This window comes from Protopterus annectens, chromosome 1.part0, assembly GCF_019279795.1.
Source record: "Protopterus annectens isolate FY-2018-M chromosome 1.part0, PAN1.0, whole genome shotgun sequence".
Classification (NCBI taxonomy): Eukaryota; Metazoa; Chordata; order Ceratodontiformes; family Protopteridae; genus Protopterus; species Protopterus annectens.
The window spans coordinates 850,169,402-850,196,137 of record NC_056725.1 but is presented as its reverse complement, the minus strand read 5'-3'; positions in this window follow the sequence as shown (position 1 = coordinate 850,196,137).

The window sequence follows — 26,736 nt, the reverse complement described above, 5'->3', positions numbered from 1 at the left end:
GTCTTGTAATCCCTGTACATGGTACGTGTCATCACAAAAGGTGTGTCAGCTAGGGAAATGTAAGTCAGTGTACCCCTCTACACCTCACAATGTCCTATGCAGTATATACCTCCCATGAGAACTACAACAAGTGGAAATGCCACAGACATACCTAACAAAGACTGATAATGCCCTCAAACATTCCCTATGCAGACTGACTCACAAAACCACATCTAGAGTGCCTTGCATACTTCCTACACAGAGGTTACCACTGTTGGACATGCAGAGTTATGTCACACCCATACCAGTCGGCCAACCACCATGGCAACACCTCACAATCTGTCCAGCCTACATGACCTAGGGCCCTAATCCTTGTCACTGCACTAAACAGCACATGCTGGAGGTACAGGTTCCTATACACAAATATGCCATACCCTGGACTAAACCACCCAGCATTAACAAACAAGGCTCCTTATTAGTAGATGTCATACATACCCCTGATGAATGTTATGGAGATAGGTAATATGCCCTGTGAGTCACCTCTGTGTAACCGTTTCACAGGAGCAAGTAAAATCACATTACATGTGTCCCAAAGGGCAGGGTAGCATATGGCTAAGCTGCCCTAGGCCCGGGGCCAATAGCACAGTACCTACCTATGACACAATGCACACACACATGTACTCAGTGCAATACCAGCTATGTGAGGTTGAATGAGTGTGACACTGACTGTGTGCAAAGTCTGTAAAGGTGTGATAGCTTAGCGTGAGTTTGTGTCTGTCATGGTAGTTTGTGTCCTGGGTGTGAGGCCAGAGAAAGATGTGTCAGTTATCGGGATGCAAACATTGTAGATTGGCATATGTTGTGCCGTAGTTCCCTGTATACGACTGCGGTGTCCCATTGTAGGCAGAAGCAATACATGTATGATCAGTAAGTGGTACTGCTGTTGAATCCAGCTCACATATGAACTGTTGTACTACCTGAAGTTGTAGGCCTAAACACTACAGTATGGTGTATGTTCACATTCCCTGGTAACACTTTCTAGTGTGTTTCCTGTAGTCTGCACAGATTACATACCTCATGCATAGGTATCTGTAAGTAGGGGCACACAGTACTATAAGGTACACAGTTAATGCTCATCTGTGTCGTCATACATTTGTGTGTTGTATGTATGTGTAATGTGTGTGTAATGATGCCTGTACCATGGCCGCAATCACATGTGTGTTACAGGGTATGTGTGTGTACCTGGCAGCATGTCTACTCTGTGACAGCAGTATGCTGGCTATATTAACAACTCTGGACATATGTCAGGTAGGGGTATGGCATCAAAGACTTGGGTGGATTACCGTTGAAACTGTAAATATGCATTGCATTCATTGCATGGGATGACAATATTCTTCATCCATTAGCTTGATACATACCCTCAGTGTGAGGTTGTGCATTGTATCCCAAACAGTGTGCCGAGTGCTGGTGTATATTAGTTTGTTGTATGGAGTGTGGCAGGCACTGTCAGACAGTTGTGGGCTGAGCACTGATATGTGGTATTGAACATGTGTATCCCCTGATAGACAGACAGATGCTATATATGGCAGTTAAGTGATATCAGTACATTAGAATATTAAGTGTGCCACATGACTTGCTCACATATTTTTCTTTTCCTTCCAGGGTGATGGTGCATCAGCGTAACCCACCTTATACAGTAGCAGAGGATCAGGAGATCCACCAGAGCCTGGTGCAGAATTTCTCTGTGCTGTTTTCCAGGATCATCCAGAACCAGCATGAGAGGGCTGCACTGTGGCAAGAACTTGTCCATCAGGTAAATGACATAGGCATGCATAATCGGACATATGAGCAGGTACACCATCACTGCAGTGATTTAATTAGACATGTCCAGCAGCGTGCGTCTGATATCCACAGACAACAGCTTGCCACAGGTGGTGGGGTACCTATCCACTCCCCCCCTCACCAGTGTGGAGGAGCACCTCCTAAGTGTTGTGGCTCCAGGCCAACAACAACAACATCCACAAACATGTGTCATCATGGAGGCCGGAGCCACCCAGCATGTTGAAATGGAGTGTGCAGGTAACATGCCATATCTGTAGTTGACTGTTCTCTGTACTGGTAGTTTATGCATGTGTGAGATGTGTACTGTGTGTGTAGCTGTTAACCTGCCGATTCTTCTGCAAGATTGATATTCTGAGTATAATCTGTATACCTGTGAAAGCCAACTGTTGTACTACTGTACTTTATTATACTCACAGTATCAATGGCAGAGTTGTGGCCACTGGCAATCACTCTCATATTTTTGCAGGTCCCTCTGGAGTGACAGCAAGGCAGCCAATCCATGCTGGTGAGTGTGTAATAACAATACTATTGCTAATGACATGTGCATGTCATATGGAGGTGTAGTGTGTGCACATGTAACACACCTACGCATAATGCATGCTGTGCATGTTTGCTGTGAGACTATGCATATCCCATTATTCTCAGTAGCTGCCTCACTCACATGCAATACACAGAGCATGACACACTTGTGTGGCAACACAGTACTGGACATTGGATAGGCATACCTGATACACATGTACACAACACACACATGTTTGGTATAGACACTACACCTTAGCCTGCTACACATGTCCAATTATGACACCTGCTGTATGCCCACCCTTCAGTATCCCACTTATCATCTATGCAGCACACATAATATACCTGAGGGGTAGAGGCCTATCATGTCTTTGTGCAACAGTCTTGAACAAATAATACATTCATGTTAGGCAATGCTCACTATTGGCCACCTTACACACCCATGTAACAAGTGGCTGTGTAATTATAGATGTAGTCATGACTGACCACAAGAAGCATGTTGATCATGGGTCATGTTACTATACCACATCCAGTTCCACTGACCACAAAAGTACACATAGCAGTTATTGCGTAGCACCATCATGTGTTGCGTTTGTGTGTGCAAATATATGCACCCACAGCTTGTAACACTTGCACAGCATTGTTCTGTCCTTGTACACATTGTGTCCCAGGGTGGAGACAATCACTAAACAACTACACACAAGCATCAAGTACATGTATACTGTTATTAACAAGGGCTGTCTACACTTGCACTGCATGTTCCTGTGCAACACATGATCTGCATGCTGACACGAGTGCAGTGATGTTTTTCCTTGTGATACTGTCACCCACCCTCAAACAGTATTGTGTATGTGTTGGATTGCAGGTGTGTCTGTGTTTGTATCTGCTGTACTGAGGAGTGTGCCTGTGTGCTTGTGTGCCTGTGTGCTTGTGTGCCTGTGTGCATGTGTGCCTGTGTGCCTGTGTGCATGTGTGCTAACATCATGTACACATTTGTAAACTGTGTTTCCCATCTTCCTCTCACAGGTTCTGATGTTGCTCTGGTGGAGTGCAGCAGGGAACCTGAAGCCGCTGCTGGGGAAGGTGATAATGATGATACATGTGTAATGGCACAGGGAGGTGTGACAGGGTCTGTCATTGGTTAGCCAATCGAGTACACAGCAGTCAACCCCATCAATGCGCATAGTCATCCTGCCGATACATCCATTGTCACCAATGTCCTTAGCTGAGGGACAGCATACAGTGGGCATTGACCAGGGTAGTGTGGTATCATTGGCACATGCATCCACTCACAGCAGTCATGGCCAGATTCCTGACATGGTACCACACAGGCAGATGTCCAGGGGTTCTCGTGGGAGCATCCATGGTCGTACTGCCCCTGTCAGACGTGCCCACAGAGGTCTTTCAACCTCAGCTATGTTCCGGGCTGTAATGCAGGCACAGGCACATATGGAACGGTACACCAGACAGGGTCTGAGGGAGCTTAGAGCACATTGCACCGCTATGAATGACACTATGCGAGACATTGCGGCTGCCATCCGTAATCGCAGCAAGGTCATTGATAGACATTGGGGGGACACATTAGATCTCTTCCACAACTACGTGTCCAGGAGCCAGGACAGTGCAGGACGGTTGAGGCGTCGACGTGGATGTATGCCAGCAACATCATCAGCTGGCAGTCATCACGGATGACAACAAACCCGCAACCGCTCCCATAGTGCCAGTACCAGCCCCAGCAATTCTGGGTCTGTGCTGTCATTAGACCGTCCTAGAAGACTACGTGCAAGTGGCTCTGGACAGTCCCAGCAGGGACATGTGTCCAGTCAACAACCCACTGCCTCTGATAACAGTACCCAGTCTGGCTTAGTACCTGATACTGTCCATAGCACCCCTGCCAGGCACAGGTACCGTGTCCGTGGCCAGAGACAGTGATCTGTATGACCTGGCAGGTACAGTCTGTGGCTGTCCACAAACACCCGTATATGGCAGCCACGTGGTGGAACTGTGTGCATGCATAGACACACACATATTGCTAACACCTAGGGCTAACACATACACACACACATCGCATCAACATTGCCCCATGTTGTACTGTTGTCCCTCACTAACACACACACACATACATGTCGATTGGATGTGTCAATGGCAGACTCTGGCAAACCAAGTACACACCCTGTGCGTATGATGAAACTGTGCCACCTCCTGCCATCTGTAACATTGATGCAGGAACAGGATAGCATGGTGCTGTTGCACAGGGTGACTACATAGCACTGTAGTAATATTATCATGTTGTTAACAGTACAGTGTAATGATATTGTTGTGGGTATATCCGAGCATGCATGATGCATTAACACTATGATTGTCATTGTAGTTTTGTATACACCAGTGTTAATTCCCAAAGTGTACTGTCTGTACATGTACCACATGGCTGTTGTGTGTACCTGTGCCTGCATGTGTTGGGGTGTGGACAGTACATGTGTGATGTTTGCAGCACAGAGTTGCAGGTGTACATTTGTGGACATGGTTAGCATAGAACATGACATGGTTTGACAGTATGCTGTGGGTGATACAGTTTCCAAATGTCAATGGTATGCATTCTGGTAGTATACAAAGCCTACATAGCCTGACATTCAGTGGTCATTACATGGTGTCTCCTCAACTGATACACAGATGTAGGAACCCGGTGTCAGCGATATCCCTGCAGTACTACACTATACCAGTAGCCATTCTTACTGAGCCCCACACATCCCTGGGAACAATAGTCTTTGGCATATAGCAGTCTCACGTACATGCCAACACACTATGGATATGTCCATCCACGACTGCAAATGCATACAGTGGCCTACAATGCATTCTACACATGACACACCTAACCACCACAAGGGTATCATACAGACAGATACCTGTTGTCGAAGCCATGCTGTATTACAAATGTAGCATTGTCATCGGCATGTACTTAACATAGTATTCCAACAGTACCATGTAGGTGGTAGCACCCATCATGTAGAATGGGTAATGGTGTGTACATGTGGACAAGTGTTATCTTGTCCATCCTGTGATATTTACATTTCCAAAGGTATTCTGCAGTCCCGAGGTGTATCACCTAAGCAAGAAGGTGTCTGTATGCATATCGGTAACAGTTGCCATACACCTACACTGGATGTCCATCACTCACAGACTTTGCTGTGTTTTAACATGTCTGACATATACTCCAGACATGAACCCTCACCCACATTAATCTATCAAAGCTTTCATGGGTGTGTGTCACATAGTTGGCCTAGGACACAGATCACTGCAGTAGCCTGCATTGTCATCAACATACATGTATGGCCTAAGGTCTGGGAAGCTGCGGCACATGCTGGCAAATGTAACAACTGTATTCATATGAGGCAAGCTTCACACATAGGAACTATTAAAGGTCACAGGTACATATATGTATGTGGCACACACATACCTGATGTGTGCATTGAAATTACTGTTATAATAATATGTCATACAATAATAAAAGCAAAACACACAACGCATTGACAAACACACACATGGCATTTTTAGGATTCAAACCCCTACCTAACTATGTTATGATACTTGAGAGATACGCATTAGCGCAGAGAATTGCATAAATTACTGTTATAATAATATGTCATACAATAATAAAAGCAAAACATACAATGCATTGACAAACTGTGTGACAAACACACACATGGCATTTGTAGGCTTCAAATACCTACCTATGTTATGATACTTGAGAGAGATGCATTAGCGCAGCGTGCTATTCACATTACTGGATGATTTCCTTTCTCCTGCTGTATTTATAGGGTGCTGACATCATCAGTCTTTCAAAAGAGGAATGTACATATTTTAGTGTGTTATCCCAGTCTTCAAAAAGGCCATTCCTTTCATAGAGAATTGCATACATACTCACCCCTCCCAACACACACAGCGTTTGCAAGATTTAAACCCCTACTTAACTATGTTATGATACTTGAGAGAGACGCATTAGCACAGCGTACTATTTGCATTACTGGATAATTTCTTTTCTCCTGCTGTATTTATAGGGTGAAGTCCAAAAAGTGAGAACAGTCACCACGAGTAAATCCTTCTATAGAGTAGTCCCAACTCAAGCTCCTGACACACTGAAAATGTCCATGATGGAAATATGTAAAAAATTCATTTATTGGAAACAGAGAATAAGCGCTTTCGCATAGTTAAACTATGCTTCATCAGATACAATGTCACAAAATGATTCCAAAATACTTATACTAAACAACTTTTGGTGGGCTCATTAATTTAAAATGAAGCTTAATTGCCTTTCATCAATTTAAAGCCATCATTACATTCAAATGCTGTTTAAATTCAATCCAATTCATTTTCTAAAGTGCAGCACTCACACTCATCGCAAAACATTTCAAAGCATTACAAAAACTCTCTAGCTATACAAAACGCTGCAGACTTCAGACATAAGAAATGCATTTACAAGCTCATAATTCAAAAATGCATAGTTTGAACAAAAGCATTGACAACTTGGCAAATGGCATTCAGAAATGAGAACACATCCCTCACAGGCTGAGAATACATTCATCAAAATATTATCATAGTGTTCCTTGTCTCTTAACTCATATAAACATAGCTAGAATCCCTTACCTTAATTGTAAGAAAATCTATACAATGCAAGTTATTTAAGACAGTTCCACCATCGGTAAAAGCTGCACCAAAGAAGCATCAACAAACTGTTTGCCATTGCAAATTAAACATCATCCTATTCGCTATTGAGGTCACATGTCTGGATTCTCTGTAGGAGTTCCTCCTGACCTAAAAAGTTGTCCCCACGGTCCTAAAACAAGACTATAGAGACGGGGAACTAAGAAAATTTAATATAGGTCCAGCATTTAAATACATTCTTCATACGAATCCTACCCACCATCAGTAAGACATGTAAAGATGTATCTTTTCTATTACTAAAATTTTATGTCCCACATATAAACTTCAGTAAGTAAACATAAAAATATGTAAGGAATATATATATATCAATATAAAACCGAAACCGCTACAAACACGTATATTGATTCTCTAGTAATGAAGTAAAGGCAGTATCTGTATATTTACACGAACTACATACTATTTCATACGCATTAGGATAAATCATGCTGCAAAATACACCATTATTAATTCAGCATTACTATCCTAGTGATGCTTATTTTACATGAAACATAGAACGTGTTATGTGTCTGAAAAATTAACAAGAACCTATAAAAAAGTGCTGTATTTGCCACTAAATTTACATAGTAGTATACTACACAACATGTTTAGAGAATATACTATACAAATACATATAAATCATAAAACAAACATAACCACATATTCACAAAACAACAGATATAAAATATATCTATGGTATAGATGTGTATGTGTAACTATATACCCTTATAGCACAACAATGGCAAGATATTTATTCAAACGACATCTCCACAATGCTTCCTTTGAAAATCAAAACTATTCCTGTATATCAGTGTAGCTGGACTCAAAGGGCAGTTCTAATCCTACATCTCATAGTGGAGGAGTGTCACCCCAGGTGAACATGCAGGGTTATATACCAAGACAAATATAGATATATAGGATGAAGGGTTACTCAAAACACCATTCTATCCAACTAAAACATACCCTTGCTACATATGTATATATATCAAACCAAGGGCTAATCTCAAAAGCCGATTCTATCATGTTAAAACATGCCCTTACTATAAAATATAATAAGCACTAAAATAAAATTAAAATATAAAACCTGTATATATAACCTGAATACCTAAGTATTATACTTATCTATTCCATCGTGAACATCTATAATATAGGAGTATGTGCCTAGTGTAAAATTAATGATGTTTAGTAAATCCAGCATATACTGTAATGTTGAACAACAACTTCCAAGGTGGCAAGATATCCCTAGCATTAAATGCTTATACATCACACTCCTAAAAAGCTATAGATAAAGAAAATGCCGGTTGGCTAACCACAAATTAAGAGGAAAAAAGGATAATACCCACTTTTAATATCCTAACTTACTAGGGAAGTATGGGCTATAGAATTCTAGAGAGCAAAAGCCAACTTTATTTACGTTCAATCAACATCGGTTTAATAGAGATGAAGCCATTCAGCCCTGGAGAATTGTGTGCCGCTAATTTTAAAATCCAGTGTAACTCGGCTCTAGCCAACCTTTGTTCAATACTACCTCTTCTTAAAGTTGGAATAATTATGTCCAAAACCCTAAAAGTGAAAGAATGAGAGGGACACTCTTTAATATGCCTGGCCAATGCATTAGTGTCATCCTGCTTGCGGATCTCATAAAGGTGGTCATAGATCACGGTCCCTTAGCCTTCTCTTGGTTAGACCCACGTAAAATGCTGTACAAAAGAACAGGTGGCCAAATAAATCACATTTTTGGTATTGCAGTCAGCATAGTACTTGGGTTTGAAAACAAAATTCATACTGGGATGTTGATAAGTCTGTGTATTACTAATGCTCTTGCACCTTGGGCAGTGTAAACAAGGATATGTTCCTTTTCTGACCAGGTCCCCTAGTACTAGACCAGTGGATTTCCTTATATTCGTGACCTGCGGTCATTACATAATTGCCTCTTAAGATTGTTGCAATTCCTATAGCAAAATGTTGGTGTAGGTCCTACAATCTTACTAATTTCTTTATTTACGAAAGGACATTCCAGTGCTTCCTAATCACACTTCTTACACTTTCCACTTCATTGGTGAATTTAATGACATAACTAAGCCTTTTTCCACGGATATTGGGGCCAATAGTGGCTTCCATCCTACGTCCATTCTTAATATGGAACACCGGACTAGCATCATGTTCTAAAACTCCAAAAATTTCATTTCTTACCCTTCTAACCATAGTCATGTCATATCCCTATCCTAAACAGGGTTTCCATATTATTAACTTCATTCAAAAGATCATCTTTGTTTTGACATAGTCTAGATACTCTTATAAATTGACTAGTGACTATGCCACAAAAGGTATAGGTTGGGTGCATGCTATCTGGTGCTAACAATGCATTCCTCCATACAGCTTTCCTGTAAATCCTGGTCACAATTTCACCCTCTTTTGTCAGCCTGAGCGTGACGTCAAGGAAATTAACTTCATAACTTGAAATCTCCACTGTAAACCTCAAAAAGTCTGTTGTAGTTTGTAGATAACCAAGGAAATGATGAAAACTATCTGACGTACCTTCCCAAACTATAAGTATGTCATCCACGAACCTTCTATAGTATCTTATGTATCTAGAAGATTCGTGGGTAAACAGGAACAACTTTTCCCACCAGTAGACCACCAAATTAGCATAACTATTGGCACAGGGGGTGCCCATGGCAACCCCCCATGCCTGTAGATAGTAGTCATTTTCAAAAATAAACACATTGTTGTTAAGCACTGTGTCAAGAAGCTGAGTTATCAGTATTATTCTATCATTTGTATATTGTGTTTCTTTATGCAAAAGCTCTCTAATGTACTGTATCCCTATATCATTAGGGATAGAGGTAAAGAGCTTTTCCACATCCATGGTTATGAGGAGGTACTCTGTGTCCTTCATTTCTAAATGTAGGCCCTTAAGGCTATCTATAAGTTGGTAAGTGTCACTAAGAATGGTGTGACAATTACTCACTACTGGATGTAGGAGGCTCTCCAAAAGATCGATATGGTGGCCACCCTCACCTGCTACAATAGGTCACATCGGAACAGGGTAAATCTCTTTGTGGATCTTGGGGAGTCCCTTGACTATGGGAATAGCAGGGTCTGATATTAACAAGTATTCATACATTTCAACACTAATTTGTCTACATAATAATAGATCATATACATTTTCATGAACTGTTAGTATAATGGAAGAGACCTGCTGTGCAGTGATGTGCTTATAGGTATTGTGTTCAGACAACAGTAGCAATCTCATGCTGTTCACATAGTCATCCACATCCATCAGAACTACACCCCCCCCTTTATCAGCAGGTTTCACAATCAGATTATCATCACTCCTCAATTTAACCAGGGCTTGAAATTCATCCCTATTGAGATTGCAAAATCTTCCTTTTGTTTTTACATGCTGAAGAAAACAATGTGTAGAAATCTCTTTCGCATAGATCTAGAAAACATTGCACCATAGGATGTATAGGAGGTATAAAGGTACTATTATTTTTAAGTATGTTACGAGATTTAATTACCTCACTCATCCTGGTAACATCAGTCGGGAAAAACAACCTTAGGCAAACTCGTCTACAAAATAATCTTAAGTCCAAAAGAGTGTCCTCTAATGATGTTTTAGTTGACGGAATAAATGTAAGTCCTCTGTTAAGAAGGCTATGCATAGCTGTGTCCATATTATAGCTAGAAAAATTAAACACAAGAGTCAATGCCTGGTTCTTCTGTTGACTATATTCCCTTCTTCTGAAGACTTCCGTTTTCTTGGTCCCCTGCTGCTGGATCTTCCCTGGAGTTGGGGCAAACTTCCTTTGATAAGGTAAAAGATGGATTCGAGGTGCCTGGTGTACAGCTGCTTTTAGGTATAGCTCCTGGATTCTTATAGCCTTGCATGGCCTCTTGATTAGGTGGAGGTGTGTCTGTGGTTGGAAAATCTATAGGGTCTAAAAGCGCTCACCCTATTAGAGGAAACCACTGACTGTGGAATAAACTCAGAGTTATTAAGCTGTTGAAACAGATTATTAGTAGATACAACACTTGCTGCTAGATTACTATGCTTCTGTACATACTGCATAGACTTGGCCTGACCTTCTTGGTACCTAGGCCATACAAAGACATGACCATTTTGGAAATCCAACAGATCTCTCCTTAATTTATGCTGTTTGGTCTTACACAGTCTCTCACCAAAAGATTTAACCTGTGTAAATGTCAGTTGAAGTTTTTCTATGCAATATTCTGAGCTGAAATTATCAACTAACCTTTGATAAAGCACATCAGTTCTAGCACGGAGGTCAGTTTCCAGTGGAGAAAAATAGTTCAAAAGTAACTTCACATAATCAAAGCCCAGGCCTATATTCAAGTCTTGCCACTGCTTCAATAAGGAAGGATGGGAGTCCCCATACGTAGGCATGCAGAAAACCCGCATGCCTCTGGGGACTACCTTATGGTGCAAGCAAGCTTCTAAATGTAATCTTTGCCACATGTACCTTTGAAGTTGGTAAAGATTATTTTCCAGCGTTTTAGTTGCTCATGAAATTCCTGTATATTTTCTCCATTGTCAATCATCGTGTGGGCCCCACTTCATTCAGGTCCAGCGACAATAAAGGGTTTAGTTCACGTACAAATAAATCTGTCCATAAACGAGACAAATCCCTCGACACTGGATTAGAAGCAGTCCCAACATTCTGACCTTCCATCGTGTGAATTGAGTTATGAGCAAAAAATGCAGAATGAGCAATAAAGTAGAAAACACAACTCAATACTGAAGGCGTTCTCACCAAAAAAGAAGAGGTAGTAATGAAGTCCAAAAGTGAGAACAGTCACCACGAGTAAATCCTTCTATAGAGTAGTCCCAACTCAAGCTCCTGACACACTGAAAATGTCCACGATGGAAATATGTAAAAAATTCATTTATTGGAAACAGAGAATAAGCGCTTTCGCATAGTTAAACTATGCTTCATCAGATACAATGTCACAAAATGATTCCAAAATACTTATACTAAACAACTTTTGGCGGGCTCATTAATTTAAAATGAAGCTTAATTGCCTTTCATCAATTTAAAGCCATCATTACATTCAAATGCTGTTTAAATTCAATCCAATTCATTTTCTAAAGTGCAGCACTCACACTCATCAAAAACATTTCAAAGCATTACAAAAACTCTCTAGCTATACAAAACGCTGCAGACTTCAGACATAAGAAATGCATTTACAAGCTCATAATTCAAAAATGCATAGTTTGAACAAAAGCATTGACAACTTGGCAAATGGCATTCAGAAATGAGAACACATCCCTCACAGGCTGAGAATACATTCATCAAAATATTATCATAGTGTTCCTTGTCTCTTAACTCATATAAACATAGCTAGAATCCCTTACCTTAATTGTAAGAAAATCTATACAATGCAAGTTATTTAAGACAGTTCCACCATCGGTAAAAAAGCTGCACCAAAGAAGCATCAACAAACTGTTTACCATTGCAAATTAAACATCATCCTATTCGCTATTGAGGTCACATGTCTGGATTCTCTGTAGGGAGTTCCTCCTGACCTAAAAAGTTGTCCCCACGGTCCTAAAACAAGACTATAGAGACGGGGAACTAAGAAAATGTAATATAGGTCCAGCATTTAAATACATTCTTCATACGAATCCTACCCACCATGCGTAAGACATGTAAAGATGTATCTTTTCTATTACTAAAATTTTATGTCCCACATATAAACTTCAGTAAGTAAACATAAAAAATATGTAAGGAATATATATATATCAATATAAAACCAAACCGCTACAAACACGTATATTGATTCTCTAGTAATGAAGTAAAGGCAGTATCTGTATATTTACACGAACTACATACTATTTCATACGCATTAGGATAAATCATGTTGCAAAATACACCATTATTAATTCAGCATTACTATCCTAGTGATGCTTATTTTACATGAAACATAGAACGTGTTATGTGTCTGAAAAATTAACAAGAACCTATAAAAAAGTGCTGTATTTGCCACTAAATTTACATAGTAGTATACTACACAACATGTTTAGAGAATATACTATACAAATACATATAAATCATAAAACAAACATAACCACATATTCACAAAACAACAGATATAAAATATATCTATGGTATAGAGATGTGTATGTGTAACTATATACCCTTATAGGACAACAATGGCAAGATATTTATTCAAACGACATCTCCACAATGCTTCCTTTGAAAATCAAAACTATTCCTGTATATCAGTGTAGCTGGACTCAAAAGGGCAGTTCTAATCCTACATCTCATAGTGGAGGAGTGTCACCCCAGGTGAACATGCAGGGTTATATACCAAGACAAATATAGATATATAGGATGAAGGGTTACTCAAAACACCATTCTATCCAACTAAAACATACCCTTGCTACATATGTATATATATCAAACCAAGGGCTAATCTCAAAACGCCATTCTATCATGTTAAAACATGCCCTTACTATAAAATATAATAAGCACTAAAATAAAAATTAAAATATAAAACCTGTATATATAACCTGAATACCTAAGTATTATACTTATCTATTCCATCGTGAACATCTATAATATAGGGAGTATGTGCCCTAGTGTAAAATTAATGATGTTTAGTAAATCCAGCATATACTGTAATGTTGAACAACAACTTCCAAGGTGGCAAGATATCCCTAGCATTAAATGCTTATACATCACACTCCTAAAAAGCTATAGATAAAGAAAATGCCCGGTTGGCTAACCACAAATTAAGAGGAAAAAAAGGGGGATAATACCCACTTTTAATATCCTAACTTACTAGGGAAGTATGGGCTATAGAATTCTAGCAAAAGCCAACTTTATTTACGTTCAATCAACATCGGTTTAATAGAGATGAAGCCATTCAGCCCTGGAGAATTGTGCCGCTAATTTTAAAATCCAGTGTAACTCGGCTCTAGCCAACCTTTGTTCAATACTACCTCTTCTTAAAGTTGGAATAATTATGTCCAAAACCCTAAAAGTGAAAGAATGAGAGGGACACTCTTTAATATGCCTGGCCAATGCATTAGTGTCATCCTGCTTGCGGATCTCATAAAGGTGGTCATAGATACGGTCCCTTAGCCTTCTCTTGGTTAGACCCACGTAAAATGCTGTACAAAAAGAACAGGTGGCCAAATAAATCACATTTTTGGTATTGCAGTCAGCATAGTACTTGGGTTTGAAAACAAAATTCATACTGGGATGTTGATAAGTCTGTGTATTACTAATGCTCTTGCACCTTGGGCAGTGTAAACAAGGATATGTTCCTTTTCTGACCAGGTCCCCTAGTACTAGACCAGTGGATTTCCTTATATTCGTGACCTGCCGGTCATTACATAATTGCCTCTTAAGATTGTTGCAATTCCTATAGCAAAATGTTGGTGTAGGTCCTACAATCTTACTAATTTCTTTATTTACCGAAAGGACATTCCAGTGCTTCCTAATCACACTTCTTACACTTTCCACTTCATTGGTGAATTTAATGACATAACTAAGCCTTTTTCCACGGATATTGGGGCCAATAGTGGCTTCCATCCTACGTCCATTCTTAATATGGAACACCGGACTAGCATCATGTTCTAAAACTCCAAAATTTCATTTCTTACCCTTCTAACCATAGTCATGTCATATCCCTATCCCTAAACAGGGTTTCCATATTATTAACTTCATTCAAAAGATCATCTTTGTTTTGACATAGTCTAGATACTCTTATAAATTGACTAGTGACTATGCCACGAAAGGTATAGGTTGGGTGCATGCTATCTGGTGCTAACAATGCATTCTTCCATACAGCTTTCCTGTAAATCCTGGTCACAATTTCACCCTCTTTTGTCAGCCTGAGCGTGGCGTCAAGGAAATTAACTTCATAACTTGAAATCTCCACTGTAAACCTCAAGAAGTCTGTTGTTGTTTGTAGATAACCAAGGAAATGATGAAAACTATCTGACGTGCCTTCCCAAACTATAAGTATGTCATCCACGAACCTTCTATAGTATCTTATGTATCTAGAAGATTAGGTGGGTAAACAGAACAACTTTTCCCACCAGTAGACCACCAAATTAGCATAACTATTGGCACAGGGGGTGCCCATGGCAACCCCCCATGCCTGTAGATAGTAGTCATTTTCAAAATAAACACATTGTTGTTAAGCACTGTGTCAAGAAGCTGAGTTATCAGTATTATTCTATCATTTGTATATTGTGTTTCTTTATGCAAAAGCTCTCTAATGTACTGTATCCCTATATCATTAGGGATAGAGGTAAAGAGCTTTTCCACATCCATGGTTATGAGGAGGTACTCTGTGTCCTTCATTTCTAAATGTAGGCCCTTAAGGCTATCTATAAGTTGGTAAGTGTCACTAAGAATGGTGTGACAATTACTCACTACTGGATGTAGGAGGCTCTCCAAAAAGATCGATATATGAAGTGACCCACCCTCACCTGCTACAATAGGTCTCATCGGAACAGGCCAAATCTCTTTGTGGATCTTGGGGAGTCCCTTGACTATGGGAATAACGGGGTCTGATATTAACAAGTATTCATACATTTCAACACTAATTTGTCTACATAATAATAGATCATATACATTTTCATGAACTGTTAGTATAATGGAAGAGACCTGCTGTGCAGTGATGTGCTTATAGGTATTGTGTTCAGACAACAATAGCAATCTCATGCTGTTCACATAGTCATCCACATCCATCAGAACTACACCCGCCCTTTATCAGCAGGTTTCACAATCAGATTATCATCACTCCTCAATTTAACCAGGGCTTGAAATTCATCCCTATTGAGATTGCAAAATCTTCCTTTTGTGTTTTTACATGCTGAAGAAAACAATGTGTAGAAATCTCTTTTAGCATAGATCTAGAAAACATTGCACCATAGGATGTATAGGAGGTATAAAGGTACTATTATTTTTAAGTATGTTACGAGATTTAATTACCTCACTCATCCTGGTAACATCAGTCGGAAAAACAACCTTAGGCAAACTCGTCTACAAAATAATCTTAAGTCCAAAAGAGTGTCCTCTAATGATGTTTTAGTTGACGGAATAAATGTAAGTCCTCTGTTAAGAAGGCTATGCATAGCTGTGTCCATATTATAGCTAGAAAAATTAAACACAAGAGTCAATGCCTGGTTCTTCTGTTGACTATATTCCCTTCTTCTGAAGACTTCCGTTTTCTTGGTCCCCTGCTGCTGGATCTTCCCCTGGAGTTGGGGGCAAACTTCCTTTGATAAGGTAAAAAAGATGGATTCGAGGTGCCTGGTGTACAGCTGCTTTTAGGTATAGCTCCTGGATTCTTATAGCCTTGCATGGCCTCTTGATTAGGTGGAGGTGTGTCTGTGGTTGGAAAATCTATAGGGTCTGGATGACTTCTCTTCTCCTGCTGTATTTATAGGGTGCTGACATCATCAGTCTTTCCAAAGAGGAATGTACATCTTTTAGTGTGTTATCCCAGTCTTCAAAAAGGGCATTCCTTTAACAGAGAATTGCATACATACACACCCCCCTCATACACACAGCATTCGCAGGATTCAAACCCCTATCTAACTATGTTATGATACTAGAAAGAGACGCATTAGCACAGGGTGCTATTCGCATTACTGGATGAGTTCACTTCTCCTGCTGTATTTATAGGGTGCTGACATCATCAGTCTTTCCAAAGAGGAATGTACATCTTTTAGTGTGTTATCCCAGTCTTCAAAAAGGCCATTCCTTTCACAGAGAATTGCATAAATTACTGTTATAATAATATGTCATACAATAATAAAAGCAAAACACACAATGCATTGACAAATTGTGTGACAAACACACAGATGGCATTGGTAGCATTCACACCGACACTTAATTATGTTTTGACACTTGAGAGACATGCATTAGCACAGTGCGCTATTCGCTTTAGTGGATGACTTTCCTTCTCCTGCTGTATTTATAGGGTGCTGACATCATCAGTCTTTCCAAAGAGGAATGCACATCTTTTAGTGTGTTATCCCAGTCTTCAAAAAGGCCACTCCTTTCACAGAGAATTGCATACATACACATCCCCCCCCCACACGCACACACACACCGTTTGCAGGATTCAAACCCCTATCTAACTATGTTATTATACTTGCGAGAGAAGCATTAGCACAACGCGCTATTAGTATTACTGGATGACTTCTCTTCTCCTGCTGTATTTATAGGGTGCTGACATCATCAGTCTTTCCAAAGAGGAATGTACATCTTTTACTATCCCTCAGTATGGGGGATAACAATATCTGTGCATTAACAGATGCCTAGTTCAGGGTCACATATGCACACTGGCGCTGCCAGGTTATGTTCTATACCGTGCTTCATGACCACAGGACTTGTAACACACAACACAACTAGGGGGTGTATCCATATACATCACAGATACACACACCTCTGGGTTGGTACCACTGCACTAAGCATGACAGGCCATACATATACAAGTACCATTGTGCAAAACTGCCTTTTGGTTTGTTGTGTAGTTCAGACCACCCCCCCCCCCCCATACCCAGGAACCACACTCAGCTTTCCTGGGAACAGTGTAGGATATGAAGGTCTTCACACACAACATTATAGTGGTTGACTTCAGGTACACGAATATTGACTAGGGATACTACTCAGGCCTCAACAACATCACCCTACAGCCACTACAATTTGTGAATCCATGTGCTATGGCCCAACCAGTCACCACAGCCTCAAGGGGGAATACATATTGGACCTGATCATCACCAACATGGGGATTCTATGTTCCACACCAGAGGTAGAAGCCTCATTGTTAAGATCAGGCCATAAACAACTTTACCTGGACATCCATATCCCGTCCCCACCCCCAGCCAAGGAAATCACTGTAAAGAATTTCTCAAAAGCAGACTTTGAACTTGTGAAGACTGGGGTGGAATACTTCAAAGGCCCCGTGCTGGAGGATAATACAGCCCAATCTGCAGAATCCTTTACAAACGCATTCTATGAGCACCTGCAGGTATGCATTGATCATGCTATCCCAAATAAAACCATGACTCCTCCAAAACAGGAGACCTGTCTGGTTGACTCTGGCCATATATAAGCTGTACAACAGAAGGAGGAAGCTACTACATAACAGAGCATTATCCCACAGAGGGAGAACATCTCTGAACAGTATTGGCAAGACACTTCAATCCCTCATATAATCATCACTTGCAAGTTTTGACAGTGAAATTGACCAGACACTACAGATAATCACAAGGCCTTCTTTAGTTATGTCAGGAATATGTGTGGAAACACCCAGATATGCTCTGAATTGTTGCATAACAGCACAAAATATGCCAAACCTACAGACATAGCCTACACCCTGGCAGACAGAGTCTGCACAAATGTCCCCCCTCTTACCTCCCAAGGACACAGATGGCCATCCCAAATGAATGTAACCTCCCTGACATCACAGATGCACAGGTGAAAGGTGCCCTCTCCACAGCAAATAACACAGCATATGTATGGGACTGAACGGTGTCCCAGGCTGTGTCCTACACGAGCTCTGAGTAGAACTGAACACTCACATTAAGTCACTGTTCCAACTTAGCCTTACTACAGGATATGTACCCTGAGAATGGCATACACATACAGTGCTCCCACTCCACAAAGGTGGTGCCACAACGGACCACAGAAACTATCACCCCATAAGCCTGACTAGTGTGGTAGAAACAGCTATGGAGCGTATTATCATGGAAGTCATAATCAAAAACATTGTGAGCCTCCAGACAGTGGATCATACACAATTCGGCTTTGTTAAGGGCAGATCTTGCCTCTTACACATAGTTCATATCTTTGAAACGGTTACTGAAGCCATGGATGAGGGCAAGGTAGTTCACACAGTCTACCTGTACCTTGCAGAAGCCTGCAACACAATACCCCACTCAGGCATCATACATATGCTTACCAGCTTAAATATCAACCCCTATATCACTAGATGTGTTGCTATCTGCCTCAGGGATGGAACCCACATGGTCAGAATTGCAGGTGCCATGTCCAATTCCAGACCAGTTACAACTGGTGTCTCACTGGGCTCAGTTGTGGGACCTGTCCTGTTCGGTATGTACTTCTCTGAGATTCAGACTAACACGGGGGGATTATGTCTAACAAACATCACAGATGACTGCTAACCGGGGGCCATAAGTGACACTGCAGCTGACACATGCTTCCTCCATAAGGGTCTCACAGAGATGGATGCTTGTTGCCAGAGCCATGGTCTCGTGCTAAATGCTAAGACATGCATAGTCATCCCCTTTGGGGAAAACAAGGTACACACAAATTACCACATAAGTGGTAATCCATTAAGTACAGAAGATGTATTTACAGATTTGGGGACCAACATAGATCGTAACCTCTCCTTTGCTAATCACATTGACAGAGTCATTGCAAAGACCTTTATATAGCCCTCCTTATCACATGGGGGTTTGCATGTAGATCATGGGAGGTCATTGTGGCCCTCTACTAGTCACTCATCAGGCCCATGTTTGACTACAATGCCCCTTTTGGGGTGTACCTTACCCAACACCTGCAACAACTACAGTGACCACAACAGCACCTCCCCAAGAGGATCATGGGCTACACACAGATGTCCTATGCAGCTCAACTAAAGGATCTCCAGCTCTACTCAGTTGCTTAACGCCTACTCAGAGGTAATCTATGCCTGACATACACAACCATGTCAAACCCAGAAGTAATGGACATGCTCCACCTCATAACATCCAAGACCCTTAGAGCTACACACTCCAGGGACTTAAACCTCAGCACAAAACTAAATGGGCCATGCTGCAGGGACAGATTCATTACCCAGCGGCTCCCCTCACTCTGGAATTGAATCCCAATTAGAGTTAGACATAGCCCCTCGCCAACACTCTTCCAGCAAAATCCAGCCGCATGGATGGGAACTTGCAAATTCACCCCTGGGATCTCCACTGTGTCCCTGCTTGACAGAGGCACAGCAAACTAGCCTTAAAGGGTGCCTTCTGTGACCTACTTTACAGAGGCACAGTAGGCTACTCTACTGGGGAGGCGGATGCCAAATACACTCTGCCTAGGCTTATGAATTCCCTAGGGCAGACAGCCTAGTATCGACCTCTGCACCTATGTTTATGTTCAGGATGCACAATATTTGTTGCTGATACTGTTTGCAGGTCTTTATTGCCGTAACTTTCCCAGTTTCTATGAACAACTTGTGTATCTGCGTAACATGTTTGATCATGACAGGGTTCCAGTATATTAATATATGTGTCTGTTGTCATTTAACTGTGTGCACAGGGCGGATTGCTGGATCGTGGGAGGTTCCTGGCTTAGCACATACAACTGTCAGATATGTGTGGACGATTGCTATACTCAGACATGGCCTAAGTGTGTGAGCATGCCCAGTTCAGGTTTTCCATGGTTTGTTGCCTGGCATATGTCTCATTTATCCAAGTGTGTGAGCATGCCCAGTGTGACCTTTCCATATGTTGTGATGTGAAGTCCACTACATTTGTGGTTGTGTGTGAACATGACCAATATTGACATTTATACTGTGTGTGTTGGAAGTCATGTTGTGTTCTTACTGCCAGACTCCTTTGTGTCATAACTCAACAGGGATTATGCTGTGCCTGCAGGGTTTCCATGGGATAGTTTGCAAAGACTTGTCAACATTCTTTCATACTGGCTAAACACTGCAATACTGTCATGGTGTAGTGGTTCAGTACTTTCACTATGGTGCACAGTATCATGGGTTTGAGTCCCATCACTGCTTTAAATGTTCATACTGACCAGACTGGTTAAGGGCCAGTTGGGCAACTATGAGCATGTTGCATTTTGTTCAGCTATGGCCTACTTAAACCAGGCTTGTCCAACATTGCTGTGTATTCACCAACTTGGGTGGGCATTGCCAAACATTACTCCACATTGACCACAGTTGTACTAGTTGGTGTGTGTGATTCTGTTCATAGGTTCATACTAGGCTATCTGCCCTAGGGCATTTATAATCCTAGCCAGAGTGTGTTTGGCTTTCAACACACATTTTAAGTGGAGTTTGCCATGACATTTTTCAAGGTTAGTATACTGTGCCTCTGTCTAACAGTGACATAGAAGTGATACCCAGGGTAAACCTACAATCTCCCATCAACTCATCAAGATTTCTCTTGAAGAGAGTCGATGAGGGACTCTGGCTAACCTGGAGTGGGAGTTTACTCAAGAGTGGAGGGAGCCTCTGGGTTATGAATCTGTCACTCCAGCATGTCCTATTTATTTCAGTCCTGAGGTTCAGGTCTCTTGAGTGAATAGCTTGATGGGATTCCGATTTTCCGAGGTGCAGCATGTCCATTGATTCCAGGTTGGACATGGCTTTATACATCAGACAGAGATTGCCTCTGGGCGGCGGTATGCCACTGAGTGAAGCTGCAGTTTCTTTAACCGGGCAGCAAATGGCATCTGTTTGAGCCCTTTGATCCTCCTGATGAGGTACTTTTGTGGTCTTTCCAGCTGCTGCAGGTGTCTGATAAGGTACATCCCACAAGGGGCATTGTACTCAATTATGGGCCTGATGAGGGATGAGTAAAGTGGCATGATGACCTCCCCTGATCTAGATGTGAATACCTTCATGATTAGGTGGGCTATATTAAATGTTTTTCTAAACACTTTGGCCACGTGATTGTCGAATGAGAGATTGCTATCAACTTGGGTTCCCAGGTCCCTTATCACTTCTTCCATACTTAATGGGTTACCACCTATGTGGTAATTTGTGGGCACTTAGTTTTTGCCAAAGGGGATGACTATACACTTTTTTGCGTTTCGCTTGAGGACATATCTCTGGCACCAGTTGTCTGTTTCTATGAGGCCCTTTTGTAGGATGCTTGTGTCAGCTGGAGGGTCGATTATGGCGCCCAGTTTGCAGTCATCTGCAAACTTGTTCAGCCACCGCCCTTCTGTGTTGGCCTGTACCTCCGAGAAATATATACCTAACAAGGGAGGTCCCAGGACTGAGCCTTGTGAGATGCCACTTGTAGCTGGTTTGGGGTCTGACATGGCTCCAGCATTTCTGACCATGTGGGTTCTGTCCTTGAGCCAGTTTGCAACCCATCTAGTGACATAGGGGTTTATATTGAAGTTGGTGAGCTTATCTATAATGACCAAGTGGGGTATTGTATGGAAGGCTTTTGCGAGGTCCAGGTAGGCTGTGTGGACCACCTTCCCCTCGTCAATGGCCTTGGTGACTGTTTCAAATGTTTTTCTAAACACTTTGGCCACGTGATTGTCGAATGAGAGATTGCTATCAACTTGGGTTCCCAGGTCCCTTATCACTTCTTCCATACTTAATGGGTTACCACCTATGTGGCAATTTGTGGGCACTTAGTTTTTGCCAAAGGGGATGACTATACACTTTTTTGCGTTTAGCTTGAGGACATATCTCTGGCACCAGTTGTCTGTTTCTATGAGGCCCTTTTGTAGGATGCTTGTGTCAGCTGGAGGGTCGATTATGGCGCCCAGTTTGCAGTCATCTGCAAACTTGTTCAGCCACCGCCCTTCTGTGTTGGCCTGTACCTCCGAGAAATATATACCAAACAAGGGAGGTCCCAGGACTGAGCCTTGTGAGATGCCACTTGTAGCTGGTTTGGGGTCTGACATGGCTCCAGCATTTCTGACCATGTGGGTTCTGTCCTTGAGCCAGTTTGCAACCCATCTAGTGACAGGGGTTTATATTGAAGTTGGTAAGCTTATCTATAATGACCAAGTGGGGTATTGTATGGAAGGCTTTTCCGAGGTCCGGGTAGGCTGTGTGGACCACCTTCCCCTCGTCAATGGCCTTGGTGACTGTTTCAAATGACTCAACCAGGTTTAAGAGGCAGGATCTGCCCTTAACAAAGCCAAACTGGGTAGGATCCAGTGTCTGTAGGTCCCCAATATCTTTATTTCTGAGGTCCATGATGATCCTTTCCATAGCTTTGCAGACCAAGCTAGTCAGGCTTCTGGGGCGATAGTTTGCAGTATCCATTAAGGCACCACCTTTGTGGAGAGGGACCACTGTTGCTGTACACTGCTCTTTGGGTACATATCCTGTGGTACGGATGAGATTGAACAATGGTTTTATGTTTGTGTTCAATTCTTCTTGGGGTTCATGTTGGACACAGCCCAGGACACTGTCTGGTCCCATTGATGCTGTGTGTTTTGCTTTGGAGAGGCTGGCTGTTACCTGAGTATCTGAGATGTCAGGGGGCCACCACTCTGCTGGGATAGATATTTGCCCTTTTGGTGGGGGGGGGGGAGTTTGCACTGAACCTGTCAGCTCGGATGTTGGCAATGTCTGTGGATTTGGTGTATTGTTTGTCATTTTGGACTAATTCTGAGCATATCTGGGAATTCCCACCCAGGTTCCTACCATAACTAAAGAAAGCCTTGTGATTATCCTTAGTGTCCTGTACAATTTTTATCTCAAAGATGGCTTTAGACGATTTTATGTGTGGCCGTAGTTTTTTAATAATACTGATCAGAGATGCCTTCCCTTTTTGGGATTTTGCTCTATCATATAGTAGCTTCCTCCTTGTATTGTATGGTTTGTTTATGGCTGGGGTCCACCAGACAGGATGCTTGCCTTTGGAGGATTGGGTCTTGGTTTTATTTGGGATTGCATGATCCATGCATTCCTGAAGGTGTTCATAGAATGCGTTTATAAAGGGTTCTGAGGTCTGGACCATATTTTCCACAGGCACAGGGGCTGTGAAGGATTCCACCTTGGTTTGGAGGAGTGTGACATTTGCTTTAGTGAAAATTTTTCACTGTGGTTTTCTGGCCATGGGATGGGGTCGGTATGTGAATATCCAGTGAGATTACTCTATGGTCTGATCTTACCAGTGAGGGATACACTTAAGGTCTTGGGCATAGAGTCCCCATGTTGGTGATGATCAGGTCCAGTATGTTTTCCCCTCTTGTGGGAGTGGTAGCAAGTTGTTCCATAGCATTTGAGTTTATAAATTCTAGGAACCTTTGGGCTAGGGTGTTGGAGCTAGGGTAATGCTCCCAGTCTATGTTTGGGTAGTTGAAGTCGCCCAATATAATGGTGTTTGGGGAGACCTTCATATTTTCATGTGTTCTCCAGTCGGCCAAGTGTGGTTCCTGGGTTTAGGAGGGTGGTCTGTAGCAGGCTATGAACTGGAAGGCGGTTTTACCCACTGTTAGTTGCACATGGATAGTCTCTGATGCTTCATGCTGTGCCACCAACCTGGGTGTGTGGGTATCTTTGACAAATATTGATACTCACCCTCCTTTTGTAGTTTGTTCCATATTTTGTGGCTGTAAAGCATGGTATGAGGTGTAACCTGTTAGTACTAGGGTGCTCTTGGGAGCCTTAAACCAGGTTTCTGTTACTGCACAGATATCAACATTCTCCATGCTGAGGAGAGTTTGGAGTGCATGCATCTTGCGGTTTAGACTTCTGGCATTGAGTAGCATTACTTCTAGTTTCTTATCCTTTGTGATACCTATGGAGGTGGGTTTGTCTTTTGAGTATTACCTGAAAAAGGCACTATGGGGGTGACAAGAGCCTTTGGCAATATCCAAAAGGCCACAGGTGACAGGTGAAAGCCATCCCTAGCAAAGCATCATGTCTTGCCGAGCATGTCATCCCAGGCTGACAGGCATTGGATCCCCTTTCACTGACACCAATACTTAAACCAATTGTTGTAATTGATCCTCTTGTCTTCATATTGTGGCATCATGCTTTGTGAGGGTAGGATGATACTCAAGGTCATCAAGTTTGCATATACTACATGGTGGTAAATGCTGTTTAGCACTACCTTACATTGCTTAACACATGGCAATCATGCCTCAGGTGGTGCTGCTGGGCTGCCTATGTCGGATGCACATACTACACTCCCTGCACATGTTTGAAAGCAGGTTGTGTCAACTTAGGCATCCCTTTCACTATATGTGGGAGTCAGGGAGAGGTATCATTTCCAGGGTTCCTACTGAGCCAGTGTATGTGCTATGCGTTGCCTCTTTGCCAAGGCCAAGGCATACTGGACACGCCTCCTTCTGCCTACTGGGCAGGCTCAGGTTGGTCCTCCAAGTCCCGCTCTGCCTGTGATGGCCTTGGCAATTGTGGGGGGCTGTTTGGCCCAGGCCTATGCTGGTCCTGCTGCAGCTGTTTTCACAGAATCATATTATGTAGCATGGCACATACCATGACAATTTGGGTACATGTAGTTGGTGAGTATTGCAAGGCTCCACCAGATGTGTCCAGGCACCGGAACCATGACTTCAGCAACCCAAACACACGCTCGATTACATTTCGTGTTTGTGCGTGTGCCTCATTATGGCATTCCTGTTCAGGTGTGTGTGCATTTCTGATGGGTGTCATCAGCCACGGCTCCAGTGCATAGCCAGCATCCCCCACTAGGTGACCATGTGGGATGTCCCCATTGGCAAATGTCTGGTACAGCTGCGTCAGATGCCAGATATGGGAATCATGGTAGCTTCCAGGGCAACCAGCACACACATTCATTATTATGCCCTGTTCATCACACACGACCTGGCAGTTGATGGAGGGGAAGCCGTTGCGGTTAATGTAGGCCCTACCCTGCTCACCGGCTGGTGCTTTGATTCATATATGCATGCTGTCTATTGCACCCACTACTTCAGGGTATTCTGCTATTTGCTGGAAGAGACGCATATTGCTGGCCAATACCTCATGGGAATTGGGGAAATATACATGATCACCGACATGTGCTGACATGGCATCCAGGAACTGGTGCAGTACCCTGGATGCTGATGCCTGTGATATCCCCATCATATCACCAGTTGGTCTCTGGAAGGTACCTGTAGCTAGTATTCTTAGGCCAACACATACCTTGGTTTCCACTGGGAAGGGTTCCCCTCTGTTGGTTCTGTGTGTGAGGCGTGGCCTGCACAGCTCAACAATTTGCTGCAGGAGGTCTCTGTCCACTCTATAGCGCTCCACTATCTCCAGCTCATGTAACCCCTGGTAGGTGACCCTGGGCCTGTACGCTCTTCTCCGTCTCCTCACTGTGGGTTGTCCGGCAGCATTTGCGTTGTCACCACCCTCAGCATGTTGCATATGTCACCTTATAACAGCAATGGCAGCCCCTAGCATTTTTTGTCTGAGTGAAGCTTTTTCAGTTTTCACTTCTAGTAGCTTACTCCAGTGTTGCAGTGTCTCTTGAGAGAAACAAACTGCACTGTTGTTTGCAGAGTTTTAAGTGCTGGGCTAATGTTCTGCCTGTGTAATTGCCTGATTCCGATTGTTTGCACCTGCTAGCTCTGCTAGTATTCCCTGGTAGCTTCCTACTATTTGTTGTGCTTCCTTTTTCCTTTCTGTTTCCTCAGGGGGGGAGCGATGTGCATACAAGCGCAAACACGCTCACAGCAGCTCACACGCATGCACACATGCTTAGACGGACTAATACTTGCTTATTCAGGTTAAAACGCATGCACACCAGTGCAAACACGCTTACAGGTCTTTAAACAGCCTTATACATGCTTACTCCGGCTTAAACGGGCGCACTCTGTCTTACTCGAGTTTACAGGCACGTACACGCTGACATACCTGCTCAGCAAGAAACTTTGGTGTTATCCACAGTATACACCTTCCATTTCTTGGCTTTCCCTGGCCTACCTGTTGACACACCTCTTTCCATGATGTATAACT